The 19,580-nt window shown below is 44.0% G+C and overlaps 1 protein-coding gene across 2 annotated transcripts in view; it reads left to right on the top strand.

Moving 5' to 3' along the window:
- Positions 1 to 5,235: 5,235 nt before the first annotated feature.
- TLN2 (talin 2) overlaps positions 5,236 to 19,580 on the top strand; it is a 158,175-nt gene continuing 143,830 nt past the window's right edge. For both annotated transcript variants that reach the window (XM_069980795.1, XM_069980786.1), the window contains exon 1: positions 5,236 to 5,346. The gene's annotated coding sequence lies outside the window, so the exon portion shown is untranslated. The remainder of the gene's footprint in view (positions 5,347 to 19,580) is intronic.

The following is a 19,580-nucleotide window of genomic DNA, read 5'->3' as shown; positions in this document are numbered from 1 at the left end:
TCCACAAACATTACTTGACTATACTGTGTACGGTGTAGTGCGCACGCTTACTCAGATTCACATGCACTATATCACACAAAAAACGCATCAAAAACGCAACCTTGCTCGACTCGATTTCCAAAAGATTCCACAAACATTACTTGACTATACTGTGTACGGTGTAGTGCGCACGCTTACTCAGATTCACATGCACTATATCACACAAAAAACGCATCCAAAACGCACTATACTGATTTGTGCAGAAAAATTGTCTACATTTGTACACATGTCACTGTTATTAAATACAATTGATACATGTAAGAAATCAAACAACCCTACACTCAATAGGGATACTAAATTCGACATATGTAAGTAGTGGTTTTATATGGGAACTGCACTCGAAATTAATACTATAGCAGATAAGGAAACACATGACGATACTTTGTGGTTTTTTGCAGGCCACATTCCCACGCCCGTGTCGCATGACTAAAACGATTATATTTAAGACCACTAACAGTGTTGACATTCATATGTGTGTTACATGTGGCTTAGGTGCGTGTTTGTTGGCCGAGACGACCATGTGCATTTCTAAGTCCAAGTAAAACATTTTAACACATCACATAAATATATTAACAGAGATATGTATTTGGGTTCGCATACATTACATATTATTAGACATATATTTACATAGATATATAGATAGAGAGAGGGATAAATAGATACACAGAAAGAGACTACACATCCTATTTTCCAAGTAAAACCATTCTAGAAAGATGAGTGTAATTCTTCGATCAAACTTACCTCTGCGATCAGGCGTGGAACATCAATGTCCCGCTGCCAGGAACCACGTCGCCCACGACCAGCACCACCATGCTCCGCTCGCCGTGCCATCGCTCCAGATCGGGACACCTAAAAGGATGGTCACCTATTGAAGCCCATTCACTTGGGCCTTTTAAACTGAAGGGGCGTTACGCATTGATGAATTATTCTAATGAGAATCCAGATTGATCCGGCAGTAATCAGAGGTTCCGCCAGGCCCGAATGTTACTTCCTACGGTCGACTTGGACCATTTCGGCCCGGAAATAATGGTCTTGCTCATTTTTTACGGACCCGGATACAATCAGGCCAGAAACTCATACGGAGTGTGCACTGTGCAGCCGCATATCCTATACTTCCCAGCATACACACCAAACATCAAATATACGGCCGCACTATTACATCCGTACATACGGACGCACTATTACTACGTGTGAATCGAGCCATATGTTGTATAAGGCTTGCTGCCCCTTTTCCTGTTTTCAGCAAGTGGATAGCCTCAGAAAACCTCTGAATTAATAATCTTAAAGTTTTCTTATGTAGAAAGTCTATCAGGAACAGACAATTGCATAAACTACCCTTAGTTTTAAAACATATAAAATTATTGCGGAAGATTTATCATGGTGTAAAGTGAAACTGGCTCAGTTGTCCCTAGCAACCAATCAGATTCCACCTTTTATTCCTCCCAGACTCTGGAAAATGAAAGGTGGAATCTGATTGGTTGCTAGGGGCAACTGAGCCAGTTTCACTTTACACCATGATAAATCTACCCCATTGATTCTTCAGGTGACCCCTCCTAATGTTATAGACTTTGTTGGAAGACACTGCTCTCACCAGGTGCAACTACTGCACCTGTACATGCCCTTAGGTGTTGCTAATTGTAACCAATTGGGATTCTTTTTATCACTGAGTTTATATCTCCCGACCGCTCCAGATCTGGCCAAACATTTCAATTTTGGGGCGATACCCCGCCATCCTGGGACAGCCCCCATTTGTCCTGCTCCCCTGTACTGCCTCCGGGTGCTGCAAGCGGCCTATTTAACTGTGAGTGCAACCAACGAGCGCTTACAGTTAAAGTGACCCTTTTTGCATTCTGACTTCTCTACACAGGTGTAAAGTATAAATTTTGCAGTTTTCATACCTTATTTTATATCATATGTCATGGTGCTTTTTCCGGTTAAAAGTAATCTTTTATCATCTACGGATTGTGCCATCTGGGGGGGGGGCTTCTCGATTAAAACACCACTTAGCCCTGCCCACAATGGTGCTGTAAACCCGCCCCTCTGTGACGTCATAGCTGTATAGGCCCGATCCCCTCAACGACCATTGGAACGGGTCGGCCTAAAGGTCTAGGCCCCACCCCCTTGATGGCCATTGGTATGGACCAACCTAGAGGCCTATGTGCCAATTATGCCACGGGGCAAGGCCTTTCGGTGGCGAAGTGGGCAGGGCTAAGTGGCGCTGTGGCTGTGAAGCCCCACCTAGGCAGTACAATCTGCAGATGATAAAAGATCACTTTTCACTGGAACAAGCACCATGACATATGATATAAAATAAGGTATGAAAACTGCAACATTTCGTCACATTTTACACCTGTGTAGATAAGTCATAGCGCAAAAAGGAAGTGTCACTTCAAATGCAGCACTAATACTGGCAGAGAGTGAGCCAGCTATTGGCTCACTGCTTTGCCATTTACTCTTGTGCCCATAGGCAGCATTCTGCCACAGCCACAAAAGGCTACTCCTGCCCCAAGATGTCACTATTGTAGGCATCTCCCCATGTATTTACCTCCCTATCATTTAGGCAGCTCCCCTGTTATTTAGACCACCCCCCTCCCACGTATGTAGGCATCTCATTTGGTACTTCCCCCATTCCCATCATATCCCCTTGTAGGCATCCCCCTATGTAAAAATCTACCGTGATAACATAGATAATGGATAACATGGATAACATAGATAATGTCATAACTGATGTGATGTCATCATCAGTCTGAGGACATCATCAATGGCATCCATGGTGACATGATCTATTTCATGTAATCATCGATCTGATGACATTAATGACATCATTGATGACATGGTCAGTTTGATGACGTCACTGATGACATCACCGATGCGGTCACTGAAATCATCGTCTTTCTGATGACATCATCGACAACATCACAAATGACATTTAATGAAGTCATTACCCATCTAATGACATCATTGACAGCATTATTGATGACATAATGGATCTGATTAAATTATCAATGACATCACTGATGACATAGTCGGTTTCAAGACATCATCGATGACAGATTATGTAACCATCGATCTAATGACATAATCAATGACATTATCATTTGCATCACTGATGACATAATCAATGGCATCACTGATGACATAATCATTGACCTCACTAAAGTCATTGTCTTTCTGATGACATCATCGACAACATCACAGATGACATCCGATGAAGTCATTACCGATCTAATTACATAATCGACAACATTTTTTATGACATGATTGATCAAGTTACATAATCAATTACATCACTTATCACATCGGTTTCATGATATCATTGATTTCAAAAACTATGACATCACTGACTACATAACCAATGACATTGCTGATTACATCATCGGTTTGATGACAACATCGATAAAGGATAATGTTATCATCGATCATATGACATCATCAACAATGTCATTAATTACATCATCTGATGGGAACATCAATGTTTTCACCAATGCAATCTTTAATTTGCTACCATCTTTGACAACATGACTCACAAAATCAATCTGATATCATCTGTGATGTTGACATCATCGATCTGATGACATTGATGTTATCACTGATGTCATCATCGATCATCATTGACAACATCCGTAATGATATAATTAATGACGACTGATTACATCATCGATGTGACAACATCAGTGACATCACTGAAAATATCATTGATCTGATGACATCACCTACATCACTGATGCCAATGACGTTTTCGATCAGATGAAATCATCGCTCTAATGTCATCATCAATTACATCTTACATTCTCACTGATGACAGTCGATGAAGTCATGATGACATCAACAATATCACTGATCGCATCATTGTTCTGATGACATCACTGATCTGAAAACAATGTCTGTCTGCCTGTCAATCATCCCTGCAGAGTGCACTAACAGAGAGGCATGACTGGTCATGCGAGGCTTACCGCCCAGATGACTAGTTGCTGCCCCTCTCCCAGCTTTGTGCACCAGAATAAAGCTACTTTTTCCCCGATGTAAAGCTACCACCGCAGACACGGCTAGTAGTCTCAGGGAGCTACACAGTAGATCTATACCAGGGGGGTGTCAAACTCAAATACACAGTGGGCCAAAATGTAAAAATTGGACAAAGTCGTGGGCCAACCTTGATAATTATTGAAGCGCGAATGCGGCGGTGCTGGCACTGTCACAGTAACGTGCGGTGTTCCTGGCACTGTCAGTGGTGTGCGTCTCCCAGCACTGTGCACATTCTAAATGACATAAAAAATTGCTATGATAATATGATTAAACCCCAACCCATGTAATAGCCAACATGCTGGTAATGTCAGACATCAGTGGTGTAGCGCCTTGAATGACGCACAGGTCGTAGTGGCAGCCTTTGGTCTTCCTAGGTCTCCATTGCTGCTGAGAAAGATACAGCCTGCCTATTGCATCCAGTGGAGCGCTGGCTGCATAGATCAATGCAATGCATATGTTTTGTATTGATCTATGAAAGCCTGTATAAGTACTAAAAAGGGACTAAAAAAGTGTAAAAGTATGTGTAATATATATATATATATATATATATATATATATATATATATATATATATATACATATATACATATATATATATATATATATATATAAAATCATGCACTATATACACTTGTCGAGTGTAAAATCATGCACTATATATCTACAACAGCATATCCCACAAAATCTCAAGAAAAATCAATCATAAAAGATTAATCTACGGATTTGTGGCACTGACAAAAAGGCTGTATGGGTCAGAATATGGCGGGAAGAGGTGGTGGGTAGGCTATGTTTCCACAGTCTTTTTTTGGCAGTTTTACCTATTATGCAAATTACAAAAAGGCTAAACGTACTGCCCTAAGTAATATGAAGCCAGTCTGAGCTGCTATCCTATGACATCTCTGACTGAAGTGTGAACAGGTCCCAATGTGTAGTGATTGATGTGAGAACGTCAAGCCATTCACAGATGAATGAATTCCTGATTCCGGACCTGTCATAGAGGAGAATAACTGCTCAGACATTTGATACAGCTATGGCTAAAAGGTAATCCAGCAGTCAGAAAGTAGTCGCGCCAGCCACAAGATGGCGCCCGTTGCTATACCAACAAGACCCCCAGAGCCCGCCAATCATGCAGCGTCTTGATGTGACCACCTTGCTCTCTCCCCCCACCTCCAGATTCTGCGCGCATGCGCATGTTATGGTCAGGGGGTCGGGCAGCGCTTCGGGCGGAGAGACAGCCAGGGATGGAGAGGGAGTGACCCGGGGTCCGGCAGGGATTACGACCGGGTAAGTGGGCACTGTGCGGGGCAGGCAGCCTGTGCGGGAATCCGTGTGCTGTGTAGGTGTGCAGTGTGGACGAGCAGCAGCCCATAGGATGTGTAGCCATGGGTGCAGCGCCTGTCACATGTGCGGGATGTGTAGGAATGTCCAGCTGCGGGCAGGGTGTGGGTGCTCGGATCCCTGACCTGTGTATGGGTGCTGGCCCGTGCGGTACCGGCTGCCCGGCTATGTCCCTGTACACACAGCTGTCTGTATCCTAAGGTGGCTGGGCTGCACACATGGAGGGGATTCCTCACATTGCCCTATAGGACTGTACTGCTGATGTGATGGCAACCATGCTGAGGCGCTATACCAGCTCCTGTGACCCCGGCCATAAAAGTTTCTTCAGGACCCAGCACCCCCTGCAGTGCCAGTGACAGTGTATGCAGTGCCAGCCCTCTGTGTGCCAGTGTATGCAGTGCCAGCCCTCTGTGTGCCAGTGTATGCAGTGCCAGCCCTCTGTGTGCCAGTGTATGCAGTGCCAGCCCTCTGTGTGCCAGTGTATGCAGTGCCAGCCCTCTGTGTGCCAGTGTATGCAGTGCCAGCCCTCTGTGTGCCAGTGTATGCAGTGCCAGCCCTCTGTGTGCCAGTGACAGTGTATGCAGTGCCAGCCCTCTGTGTGCCAGTGTATGCAGTGCCAGCCCTCTGTGTGCCAGTGACACTACACTGGGTACAGCCCTCTGTGTGCCAGAGACAGTGTATGTTGGGCACAGCCCTCTGTGTGCCAGAGACAGTGTATGCTGGGTACAGCCCTCTGTGTGCCAGTGACAGTGTATGCAGTGCCAGCCCTCTGTGTGCCAGTGACACTACACTGGGTACAGCCCTCTGTGTGCCAGAGACAGTGTATGTTGGGCACAGCCCTCTGTGTGCCAGAGACAGTGTATGCTGGGTACAGCCCTCTGTGTGCCAGTGACAGTGTATGCAGTGCTAGCCCTCTGTGTGCCAGTGACACTATACTGGGTACAGCCCTCTGTGTGCCAGTGACATTGTATGCTGGATACAGCCCTCTGTGTGCCAGTGACAGTGTATGCTGGGTACAGCCCTCTGTGTGCCAGTGACATTTTATGCTGGGTACAGCCCTCTGTGTGCCAGTGACAGTGTATGTTGGGCACAGCCCTCTGTGTTCCAGAGACAGTGTATGCTGGGTACAGCCCTCTGTGTGCCAGTGACAGTGTATGCTGGGCACAGCCTGGGCCAGCCAGGGATTCCCCACTATGGATATTGCTGTGGTAGTTACTGTACTCTGTAATGAATGATTCTTGCTGCTACTTAGAAGTGGTGTCTGGATAGTGTGACTTGGCAAGAAGTGGCAGTGCCAACAGGTTCAGCCCCAGGGCAGTCACTGACTACAGAGAGGCTGGGGGCATGGCTGCAGACCACCAGCATGCATGCTACCTCTCCTTACATTCTCCAGTATTGAAGACCTCTAGGGTGTGTGTATTGTGCCTTGTACATACTTAGAGCATTGATGTAGCTGGTCTATGTGTATACATGGATACAAATTGTCTGTGCGTATACACATGAATGTGGATTGTCTTTACATACATACATATAAAGTGATGCAGATTGTCTATACACAATGGATGGTCTATACCTATACATATGAATGTGGATTGTCTATGTACAATGGATGGTCTATACCTATACACATGGTTGCTGATTGTCTATCCTTATATACACTGATGTGGATTAGTTTAATGAGAATTCCGATGTGTGTCATTTAATTTTGTGGCTGTTTAGTCCCTATAGTTATTACCACTATGGAAGCGCGCAGTGTGTGTAGGCAGTTGTGTGGAGGTTTTGCTCCAGCTAGCCTATGGACATAAGACATTGGGCACATTACATACTGTTATTCAGTGCAGATCATCATTGTGCTCAGATTACATGACATGCACTTTTGGTTGCCCAAAGCGGCCTTTCACCTGGAATCACACATGTAGTTTTTTTATGCACTTTTTGGAGCTAGAGACATGCGTGGATCAAGGAGGCAGGAGAAGTTTAAGTTCATCCTTTAAAGTTCTCATTGCTTCTGAATCCGCTCCTGGTGATAAAATAAGCCAAAACTAGGAACAGACTATAAGTAGAGAACAGATCATAAAGGAAAGACTGAGATTTCTCCTCTTTTCATATCCATTCCTGGGTTTGGCTTCACAAAATCTGTCAAATAAATTGGTCAATTAGCTGTGTGTGTGTAAACGCAGCCTTAAGGCCCTATTACACGGAATAGGAGCACCGGAGAAGACTACTGCTTACTGCTATGGGCTGCCCGGACGTTTAAGCGATCACCCGGGCAGCCCCCGACTCCCCCCGTGTAATAGCAGCGGCAGCGAGTGGGGAACGAGGAGCAAATGAGTGCTGACAGTGCTGTTTTGCTCCTCTATGTCGCCCCATGTACTAGGGGCTTTAGACTCCTGGCAGCTGGAGAAGTTCAATGTTGCCCTAGGGACTCCTGGAAAACACCTATACAGCCATTGCTGTTGTAATACTGTTGCTGTTTGAAATCTTGGATATGCCCTTTAAACCGTTTAGGAAAACCTGTTAGTACCTCATGCCATTTGGGGTTGGAGCTGCATAAAACTAGTGGCAGGTCCTCTTTGGGATTTTTGTATCTTGGTGCTTATTTCTGGTTTTATAGTTAGGAATAACCTGTGTATTGTGCTGCAGTAGGATGTTTTGCTGACAGCTAAGCGTGATGCAGAACGTGTGATCGGCTGTTAGGATAGGCTGGGTTTACATGTGTTCAGTGATCTGGCATCATCCCTGATAGAAATGGGTAGGAACACTACATGCTATAAGCTGGATCCTCTGCAACCGGTGAATAGTGCATGAGCTGAAACTAGATCTGTGGACCATTCAGCAAATTTGCTCTCTGGAGTGGATTTGCTGGGTCACAGAAACACTGCAAGCGACCTTGTTTAATTCAACTCCTGCATGTCAGATGGCAAATATGTCAGATGACGGAGATCTGTGAATGTGCTGTGGCCATATAAATCTTCATGACACTACTACGAGTTAAATTATATCTTCTTTAGGTTGTTCTATATCATTTACAATATTTGCATATGTAGCTGAATATTGCAGGAGGTTTCCTGTCTGTTATCAAGAAGGCCAATCCTCTTCAAGCCAAATAAAGTGATGCCACACATCTCTCTTGTAGAATGAGACAATCAAGTGGATTTGCACAATACAGTATCCTAGTCCAACCTGGCCTTGTGATTTTTTTTTTTTTTTTTTGCTTTAAAAAGAACGTTGTTGGAAATAAGAACACTTCTAGTGCCTAACTTTGAAGTACAGCATCTCTTCTCTAGTATAGAAGTGGCCATACACACAGGCTGTTGGCCAACCCCTGGTCGGTTGACTGAGATCTTCCCTGATTCCCACCCCCATACATATACCTGTTCAGCTGAGCTTTCATGTGTTCTGAATAGGAAAGAAATCTGCTTTCAGGCTCCTCTGACAGCCATGGTATATATATATATATAGATAGATAGATAGATAGATAGATAGATAGATAGATAGATAGATAGTAGAAGGTGGACACAGCACTCCAGAAGCCTTATGTGGTTGGTGCCAGCAGCGTATACCCTTGAGGACCGTGGGTATGTATATACAATAAAATAGAGTCACTGCGGCACTCCAATGTAGCTCGTGTTCAAACGGTGAAGTTTATTACTCCCACAGAGTGCATTAGCAACGTTTCAGCTCAAACAATATGAGCTTTTCTCAAGCTCTGCACAGCTTGAGAAAAGCTCATATTGTTTGAGCTGAAACGTTGCTAATACACTCTGTGTGACTAATAAACTTCACCGTTTGAACACGAGCTACATTGGAGTGCCGCAGTGACTCTGTTTTATTATATATATATATATATATATATATATATACACTCACTGGCCACTTTATTAGGTACACCATGCTAGTAACGGGTTGGACCCCCTTTTGCCTCAATTCTTCGTGGCATAGATTCAACAAGGTGCTGGAAGCATTCCTCAGAGATTTTGGTCCATATTGACATGATGGCATCACACAGTTGCCGCAGATTTGTCGGCTGCACATCCATGATGCGAATCTCCCGTTCCACCACATCCCAAAGATGCTCTATTGGATTGAGATCTGGTGACTGTGGAGGCCATTTGAGTACAGTGAACTCATTGTCATGTTCAAGAAACCAGTCTGAGATGATTCTAGCTTTATGACATGGCGCATTATCCTGCTGAAAGTAGCCATCAGATGTTGGGTACATTGTGGTCATAAAGGGATGGACATGGTCAGCAACAATACTCAGGTAGGCTGTGGCGTTGCAACCATGCTCAATTGGTACCAAGGGGCCCAAAGAGTGCCAAGAAAATATTCCCCACACCATGACACCACCACCACCAGCCTGAACCGTTGATACAAGGCAGGATGGATCCATGCTTTCATGTTGTTGACGCCAAATTCTGACCCTACCATCCGAGCAGCAGAAATCGAGACTCATCAGACCAGGCAACGTTTTTCCAATCTTCTACTGTCCAATTTCGATGAGCTTGTGCAAATTGTAGCCTCAGTTTCCTGTTCTTAGTTAAAGGAGTGGCACCCGGTGTGGTCTTCTGCTGCTGTAGCCCATCTGCCTCAAATTTCGACGTACTGTGTGTTCAGAGATGCTCTTTTGCCTACCTTGGTTGTAATGGTTGGCTATTTGAGTCACTGTTGCCTTTCTATCAGCTCGAACTAGTCTGCCCATTCTCCTCTGACCTCTGGCATCAACAAGGCATTTCTGCCCACAGAACTGCCGCTCACTGAATGTTTTTTCTTTTTCGGACCATTCTCTGTAAACCCTAGAGATGGTTGTGCGTGAAAATCCCAGTAGATCAGCAGTTTCTAAAAATACTCAGACCAGCCCTTCTGGCACCAACAACCATGCCACGTTCAAAGGCACTCAAATCACGTTTCTTCCCCATACTGATGCTTGGTTTGAGCTGCAGGAGATTGTCTTGACCATGTCTACATGCCTAAATGCACTGAGTTGCCACCATGTGATGTTCCTGGAACATGTGAGTGCGGCTTTAGGGCCCTATAGGGTGATTATCTGCCGAATAGGCTGGTATCGCTTGGGGTAACAGGACCAGCCGTGAGCTGAACAACAACAACAAAAAAGGCTAGCATGTTGTATTTGACATGTCAGAAGTTTTGTTTGGTGGGGGTCTGATGCAGAGACCCTCGGGGGCAGAAAGCACTGTGCAAGTTTGTTTCCTCTCAGCACTGTTTGGCTCTCCTTTGAAAATGAAGCATGTGGTGTACAGATTCATGCAGTGGGACTATGCAGTGCTATATGATGAAGCCATGATGGGCGATAATCGTCTCGTGTGAACACAACGAACGACCAAGCAATGAGCGAGAAATCGTTTATTTTGGTCTTTCAACATGTCCTCAAATAATCGTTGGTCGCTCGCTGATAATTTGCAGATCGCTTCCTGTAAACAGTCTTTCATAGATTCATCCTAGTGTGTGAGATAGCCTTTAGCAATCTTAAAATGATGGTAATAACGAATTTTCGAACAATTTATCTCTCCATCTAAATGCCAATCGGCAGAAAAAAAATTGTTACTTTAAGATCGTTAAACAATCGATTGGGCAAATTATCGCTTAATGTAAAGGGCCATCTCTGATTTATTCATTGTGGTAGTATAGTAAAGAATACAAGTATTTGGAATACACACATCCCAATATGCACAAGCTGTACCAAAGGTCTGAGAGCAGTATGTGTGGGATCCTCAGTGTCCAGTCAGTCTGGGTTAGTGTGAAAGGTGAGAGGAAGAGATATTTTACTCTTGAGTGAAAGTCTATTTTTGGATCACTGGGGTGTCCTGTGTTTCTGTGCTTTAAAGGAACCAGTCTATTTGGCATCCACAGAGATTAGTGGGGGATCTGGACCTTGTTTTACTAAAAGCTGGAAGGAGGACGACATTATTTGTATTGTTTTTAAGGAAATCGTAGTCCATTAAGGCATTAAAACTGTGTTTTGAGCACTTAAATCCTTTAGTACAGGGATTTTGTGTAGATTTTAAGTTACATATTATAAAGACACAAATTGCAATGCTTATTTAGTTATATAACAAATATATTTTAATGCATTTAAAGAGTTAGTGTCAAATGTAACTTTTGGCATGTCATCAGATAACACTGGATAAATACAGAAACCAGAGCATATTAGAAATGGGTACACACCAAACATATGAGTCTCAAATAGCTTTATTAAACTGGCTAATAGATAAAAGCACTTAAAATGGTAAACACTGCAACATCCTAAGTAAGGCTCCGTTCCCACTGAGCAAAGGTAGCGGAATTCCGCGACAGAATTGTCCGCCGCGGAATGCAGTTAGCCTCCCGCTCATAATGGGACTCTATGGGAGGCGCGCGCTCCTGCCCTGTCCGCGCTGAAGAATGAACATGTTCATTCTTCAGCGCGTACAGAGCAGCAGCGCGCGCCTCCCATAGACTCCCATTATGAGCGGGAGGCTAACGGCATTCCGCGGCGGACAATTCCGTCGCGGAATTCCGCTAGCTTTGCTCAGTGGGAACGGGGCCTAATAAGGATGTGCCTCACTGTAAAGTGTATAATACACTCGCATTGTGGTCCAAGAGCCCCCAAAGGTAAGGTATTAGGAAGAATAATACACATAACACATGGTCACAAAATGTGCACAAGGTTATGTACATACAACCTGCGATTGTAGGAGGCCGGTGTAGCAGTGAGAGGACAGAACACCCCATGTGTTGCGCTGCTACGCTGCAACTTCGTCAGGAGTTGGCTTATTTAAAGCTGGTTTACATTCATATGTCAGGTGTGCATTCATTTCTTATATGCTCTATCAGATGTCATCTTAGGCTATGTGCAAACTTTGTTCTTTTTAAGAAAAGAACAGACGCTGATTTGTGTTTTTGTGTCTTTTTTGTTTTTGCTTTTTTTTTTTTACCAGAAGCAAACTTTGCGCTGAAATTTACACCTTTTGGTGTTCATTTTTTACTAAAGATTTTGGGGTAGAATGGGGCATATTCTAGTTTCTTGGTTACAGGGACCTTATTAAAAATGGAACGATTAAGGATATACATATATACATTGGTGCCTTGGGTTACGAGCATAATTCGTTCCAGGACTGTGTTTGTAATCCAAATCCACTCTTAAACCAAAGCAAATGTTCCCATAAGAAATCATAGAAATGCAGACAACTGGTTCCACACCCCAAAAATAACGATTTTATAATCTGAATAACATGTAAAACAAACGAAACAAACATTCAGAAACAGCAGAATATGTGATATTATAAGTTACTGTACAGTAATGGAGAGGATGGGAAACACAAGGGCTGGCAGAGACTGCAGGGAGCATGAAGGAATGAGCAGGGCAGATGTGGGCACATACATGCAGCACTTTCTGTCCGGGGAGAGAGGGGTTACAGCTATGGAGAGATTACCCCCACAGTCCTGTCCCCTGGTACATGCCCTAGCCAGTATTGGATCTGCCATGATTTAGAAGCTGGGTCAGAGTACAGTGCTGTAGACCCCGCTATGCAGGCCATGCCCCTCCTCCACTCGCGCTCCCACCCAGTGCAGGGAGCTCTTAAACCAAGTCACAATTTATAAAAACTGTGAGCTCTTAAACCAAGTTACTCTTAAACCAAGGTACCACTGTGTGTGTGTGTATATAATATATATATATATATATATATATATATATATATATATATATACACACACACAGTGGTACCTTGGTTTAGAGTAACTTAAAAAAAATTAGCAAGAAGAGCTCACAGTTTTTCAAAATTGTGACTTGGTTTGAGAGCATTGCTTTGGTTTAAGAGCTCCCTGTACTGGGTGGCTGGGTGGGAGCGCGAGTGGAGGAGGGGCATGGTCTGCATAGCACGGTCTACAGCACTGTACTCTGACCCAGGAAGTCTCACTCACCTTCCAAGTCATGGCAGATCTGTCAGCCCTTGTGTTTCCCATTCTCTCCATTCCTGCTATAATCTGCCTGCACTAACCCTCAGCTATACACTGCTGTATATCAAGTTTCTGTCCTGCACAATTTTGTGATTCTCACTTCCTGATTGGTTCATGCTGAACACCCCCCCCCCCTTCCTCATTGCTGTCATGTGACCACACAGACCTCTGACAGCAGCCCTGCTTCTCTATTCTAGCCTGTTGTACTACGCTACTGCATTATGGTGATCTGCAGTTCCATCCTGTATCTACAAACTGCTGATTTTTTTTTATGCACTTACTATACATTATTCTCCACATTCTGATTGCTTTACTGTACAGTAACTTATAATATAACATATTCTGCTGTTTCTCATTGTTTGTTTAATCTGTTCTACATGTTATTCAGAATAAAAAATAATACCTTTTGGGGTGTGGAACCAATTTTCTGCATTTCAATGATTCCTTATGGGAAAATTTGCTTTGGTTTAAGAGTGGATTTGGATTACAATCACGGTCCCGGAACAAATTATGCTCGTAATTCAAGGCACCACTGTATGTATTATAGAGTGAGAGATTGAAAGAAGCAGTCTGAATGGTGGCTGTGGGCAAGTTTTGCTAAATCTCCCCTAAAGACTGATGGTTCACCCTAAACCTTACTGCATACTTTACCGAATGAATAACCTTAAAGGGAGTCTGTCATCTGGAATTCACATTCCAAACTTCTGACACTTTTATAGATGGCTGTTAGGATAAGGAGACACAGGGTACCTTTCATATATCAGTCTGTGCTTCCAGAACATAGATGCTTTTATTCTATAATATAAAGAATTAGAGGCTTTCCTGAGCTATTGAAGTGCAGCAAGCTGTAACACCTCCTTACCTGAGGTGGAAGCACAGCTTTATTTTTATCCAAGTTTCTAGAAATATCTTCGGCTCATAAAAAATCTTATTTTTCATAATTGTGTTTTTGCTTCCTGGATGTAGGAAGATAATTTATTCTGCACAATAAAGCCTGTTTGTGTGGTGGTTGTAGATGAGCTGTATGAGGGTGTTTATTGGTGACAAGGGGTGAGGTCATTGTCTGACGCTCTGGTTGGCTCTATATATCACAGGAGGCAATAATTGCAGTAAGGGCGCCGTTCCCGCTATTCTGTAGCATTGCTCATTAATAATTCACAAATGCAGCACTTAGAGCTGTTCCTGATTGGCAGGGAGCTGCTGGTAACCCGAGATGCCAGTCCCAGGGTACCTTGCCCACAAGTGATTTTATTTTGGATGGATAGTGCTATATTTCATGTTACAGTTCACATTGTATAGTACATTGTGTGCTTTAGAACTGCGTAAAACAATTAGGCCTAAAGTGTTTAGGGGAGAAACAATGAGATTATAAACAATTAGACAAGTTCATTTTGAATTGCCGCCATGGGAAACAAAATCTACAACAGAATCCATTTTTTCTGTGGAAGTACATAACATTATGATCATGGTGGGTCTATGTAAGTATACATTAACATATAAACAGGGAGAGTATAAGTGCTAAAACTAAAATACCATTACTCAATTGGATAGAGTGTCATCATCAAAATTACTATATTGGTAAATACGAAACTGTGGAAAACGGCAACCAAATACAATTGCATAATGCAAAAAGTAGTAAAAACAATAGCCACTGCTTGTGGAATTGGGGAGCGTATCCATTTATCACAATCTGTCGGTAATGGCAGGAGTGTGATGCATGCTGATGTGCCGGATGTTTTGCGACATATGCCGTTCAGGTCAAGTAACCTAGTGGCAAGAGAGTATTCACTGCATGAACACTCAGACCCCAAACGGTCAAAACTTTTGAACTGTCTCTGTGACATGTCAAAAGTTGTTTTCTAATGACAGGTACACTTTAAATGAGAAAGATGTTTTAAAGATGTGTTTTTAAGGGTGCCTCTATGAAGAGAGAATTATCTTACAGATCAATGAAGCCAAAGCCAGGAACAACCTATAAACAGGGAACAGGTCATAAAGGAAAGACTGAGATTTCTACTCTTTACAAATCCATTCCTGGCTTTGGCTTCAAATCTTTGGCAGATAATCTGTCTGATAAATCTCTCTGTGTAAAGGCACTCAAAGGCACAAAAGGCAGCCAAAGTTCCTGGAAGTTGAGGTTCTTCAGTTGTAATCACCACTTTGCTCAGTGTCCCTCCAGTTATACAACTTTGTAATGTATGTTATGTCTGTGAATGGCCCCCTTCCCCGTGTCCCACCACCCCCCACCCGTGTACCCGGAAGTGTGGTGCGCTATACATACCTGTCACGTGCCGACCACGGTCTCCGATCCTCAGCAGTGACGTCTTCTTCGGGCGGCCAGCGGATCTTCCCGAGTGCTGGCCGCCCTCTGCAGCGTCATCCGAAGCTCAGCCGCGATTGGCTGAGCATAACTGTGCTCAGCCAATCGCGGCTGAGCGGCTGATGACGCGGCCACGTCATCAGCTGCTCAGCTGCGATTGGCTGAGCACAGTTATGCTCAGCCAATCGCGGCTGAGCTTCGGATGACGCTGCAGAGGGCGGCCAGCACTCGGGAAGATCCGCTGGCCGCCCGAAGAAGACGTCACTGCTGAGGATCGGAGACCTTGGTCGGCATGTGACAAGTGAGTATAGCGCACCACACTTCCGGGTACACGGGTGGGGGGTGGTGGGACACGGGGAAGGGGGCCATTCACAGACATAACATACATTACAAAGTTGTATAACTTTGTAATGTGTGTTATTCTGTGAATAATTTTTTATCGCCGGACAACCCCTTTAACAATGGGAGGGAAATAGCGGCGTATCAGGAGAAGGAGGCAAGTTTGCTATATGAATGCAGCAGAACAAATATTTGTTAGTTAAAGGTAGTGCGGCGCTAAGAAATTATTCACAGAATAACACACATTACAAAGTTATACAACTTTGTAATGTATGTTATGTCTGTGAATCGCCTCCTTCCCGTATCCCACGACCCCCGCACGTGTACCCGGAAGTTTTGGTGCATTATATATTACCTGCTCCGTGTAGCGCATGTCCGCCACCTTGTGCCAAACGTCATCTTCGGACGAATGGCTGAACCGCTCTGACCGTCCCTAGTGCCGGCCGCCTTCTGCAGCGTCATCAGCTGTTCAGCCAATCGCGGCTGAGCACAGTTATGACGCGGCAGAGGGGGGCCGGCATCAGGAACTGTGGCAGCGATTCGGCCGTCCGTCCGAAGATGACGTTTAGCACAAGGTGGCGGACATGCGCGACACGGATCAGGTAATGTATAATGCACCAACACTTCTGGGTCCACGTGCGGGGGTGGTGGGACACGGGAAGGGGGCAACTCACAGACATAACATACATTACAAAGTTGTATAACTTTGTAATGTGTGTTATTCTGTGAATAATTTCTTAGCGCCACACTACCCCTTTAAGGTGGAAATACCACTTTAGTGGTGCCTTAACACGTACAGTATTGCAGTAGATTTCCACTGCGATACTTTGTAGTGTCAGTTCCCATGGCTCTACACTGCGAAAATATAGCCCCTTCCGACTAAATCTACCAGCTGCCAGGCTAATGCACTACCTGCCTGTGTCCGGCCTGCTTCTCAGGCTCCCGGCCCCCACAACGGCCCCCCTGATGCAGCCACTGATTGGCTGAATGGGATAACAGGGAGGTGGAAGCATGGGCAGGTAATGTATTAGCCCGGCAGTGGTGGGTTAAGAGGGCAGGGGCTACATTCTCGCAGTGGAATAAAAATCCGCTGCAAGAATGTAGAGCTATAGGGAATGACACTACAGAGTTTTGCTGTGGAAATCCACTGCGATACTGTGTGTGAAGATACCCTAAAGGTAAATTCCCAGACCAGGCAAGCATGTACTGCAGAGCATCCTGTATCAGATGAGCTGCATGATCCCTGATTATGTGAGCAGTAATACTGTAGTGATGGGTATCATTGTCTGCACATTTAAAAGGAGCTTACTGGGAGTTACTTTTCTTTCTGGTTAGGATAAGTGTTTGTTCAGGGGGTTTCCAGGTATTTGTTACATTGTTCAACAGGATATGTTTCCTTGTTAAACTCTAGGGTATTCTCATGCATACATCTCTTGGGTTACATTTTAAAGGAGAGAGAAAATTTTTTATTAGAGTATTGCCCCCAGGGGCGGATTAACTTTACCATGGGCTTCGGGCTGTTCACCAAGCTTGGGCCCCCCCAACCCACTGTAACTATGGCGGCACTAACTTAAGTCTTTTTCTTCCATAATGCAGCTTGTAAAGGACCTGTGGTGACATCATTGTCACATGATAAGGTCCTTCAATATATTCTCTAATGTTACTGCATTGTCTCCTGGCTTCAGTTTTGCCCTGATTTGTGCAAAACTGCAGTAAAAAGCAGCAATTTTAATGCAAATAATGGCTGAACATAAGTCTGTTTGGGGGGCCATGGGCCCCTCAGGAGTTCAGGGCCCCAGGCTCCCGCCCTAAACGGAGCTAATATAATCCGCTATTGATTGCCCCCCAAAAGTTAAACAAGTCACCAATATACACTTGGGATACTCAGTGTTCCTCCAGTGCCCTGTGTCCCTCAGTGTTTCCCTGCCATCATCCTCTCCAGCAGCCACAGCCGCACAGCTTCGGGAGTTGGGTTGTGACATCACCATGTTATCCAGGAAGTGACATTACCATTTTATCCAGGAAGTGAAGCCTTGATGCAGGGAAAAGAGCACTGTATATGCAGTTCCCGTAATAAGTGTATAATCGTGATTTTTGAGGGGCAATACAATACTTGAATAAAAAATTTTGCCTGACTTCTCCTTTAATGTTTTCACTCTTATGTGATACTGTCACCCCAGTTTTCCTGTGTGCTTTTATCATTATTGGACTGTGTCTCCCTCATCACAGAAGTAGCATCATCACCACATAGGCCCTGCCCCCCTCGATGGCCAGCCTGTTCCAATGGGCCTCAAGTGGGTGGGGGTCTATGTGCTGATGACGGCACAGAGGGGCAGGGCTTACGGTGGTGATATGGGCAGGGCTAAGTGGCGCTGTTGCCATGAAACCCCGCTCACTTAACACAATCTACAGGTGATAAAAGATCATTTATTACTTGAACAAGCATATTGACGTAAAAATATTGATATAAAATATGGTATGAACACTGCTAAACTTACCCTTTATACCTGTGTAGAAACATCATAATGCAAAAAGGGGGTGACAGTGTCACTTTAAGCCATATTCACATATCGCTTAAAGAAAAAAAGGTAACAGCATCTAAAGATGGCTTTCAAGAAAAAACTCCTGTTTATTCCAGCATGGCAATACTTACAGCTCTATATTAAAAATCCGCTGTGAGAATGTAGCCACATCCTCCTTAACTTATCATCTGCCGGGCCTTTAAACAAGCTAACACATTACCAGGCTGTGCTCCTGCTTACTTCTTAGGGTCCTGGGTCACTGGCGTCCCTCTCAACCAATCAGTGCGTTGTCTTCTAACCTGCTGATAGTTTCCCTTTAAGCAATTTGTAAGAGACAAAGCATTTTTTTCATTATGTTAAAAATGTACAACCCAAGATCTGTCCAGAATATAGACAAATCATGATGTGCAGCTATGTTTTTGCTTTTGGTGCTGTATGTGTAACCATGGCAAGGATACAATTATGTTTAAATAAATGAATAAATGTCGTATATTCCCTGGAGGTTAAACAGTTGTTTCCTCTAAAGCCAATATGTGTGTTTGTGTTTTTTTTTTTCTGGTCATAGTGTAAAGCACAACAACTTCCTGTTCATGCTGCTGGGTAACCACCTCTAAGAGCAGGAAGAATGTGTGTTCCTGAGGTTAACCAGGATGGTGCTGTGAAGTGGTTCTGGTTTGTGCCCTTTCATTCATGATGCCGTGATGGAACCCTTCCTGCATGGGCTGTGTGTTGTAGTAGTTCATCAGAGCTTACATCAACTGTTCAACTTTATCTTGTCCGACCTGACACACTTGTAAATGCTGTATTCACCTACATGGCTGGGTTCACACAATTTCAATTGTTTTTATAAACATACACATAAATGTTAATGGTGAAATAAATAACATTTTGCCACATACTTTCTGCTGGGTTAGGTGCACGGCTCTGGTGTTTAGTTTGCACCAAAAAAAAAAAAAAAAACAATAACCAATTTCTTCTGGAAAACCAGAATACCTAACAAAATTAGATAGGAAAACCAACATTTTTTTGCCTCAAATGGC

The sequence above is a fragment of the Dendropsophus ebraccatus genome, chromosome 1 (genome assembly GCF_027789765.1).
Source record: "Dendropsophus ebraccatus isolate aDenEbr1 chromosome 1, aDenEbr1.pat, whole genome shotgun sequence".
Lineage (NCBI taxonomy): Eukaryota > Metazoa > Chordata > Amphibia > Anura > Hylidae > Dendropsophus > Dendropsophus ebraccatus.
Note: the sequence above shows the minus strand (reverse complement) of the source record. Positions and strands in the feature narration are given on the sequence as shown.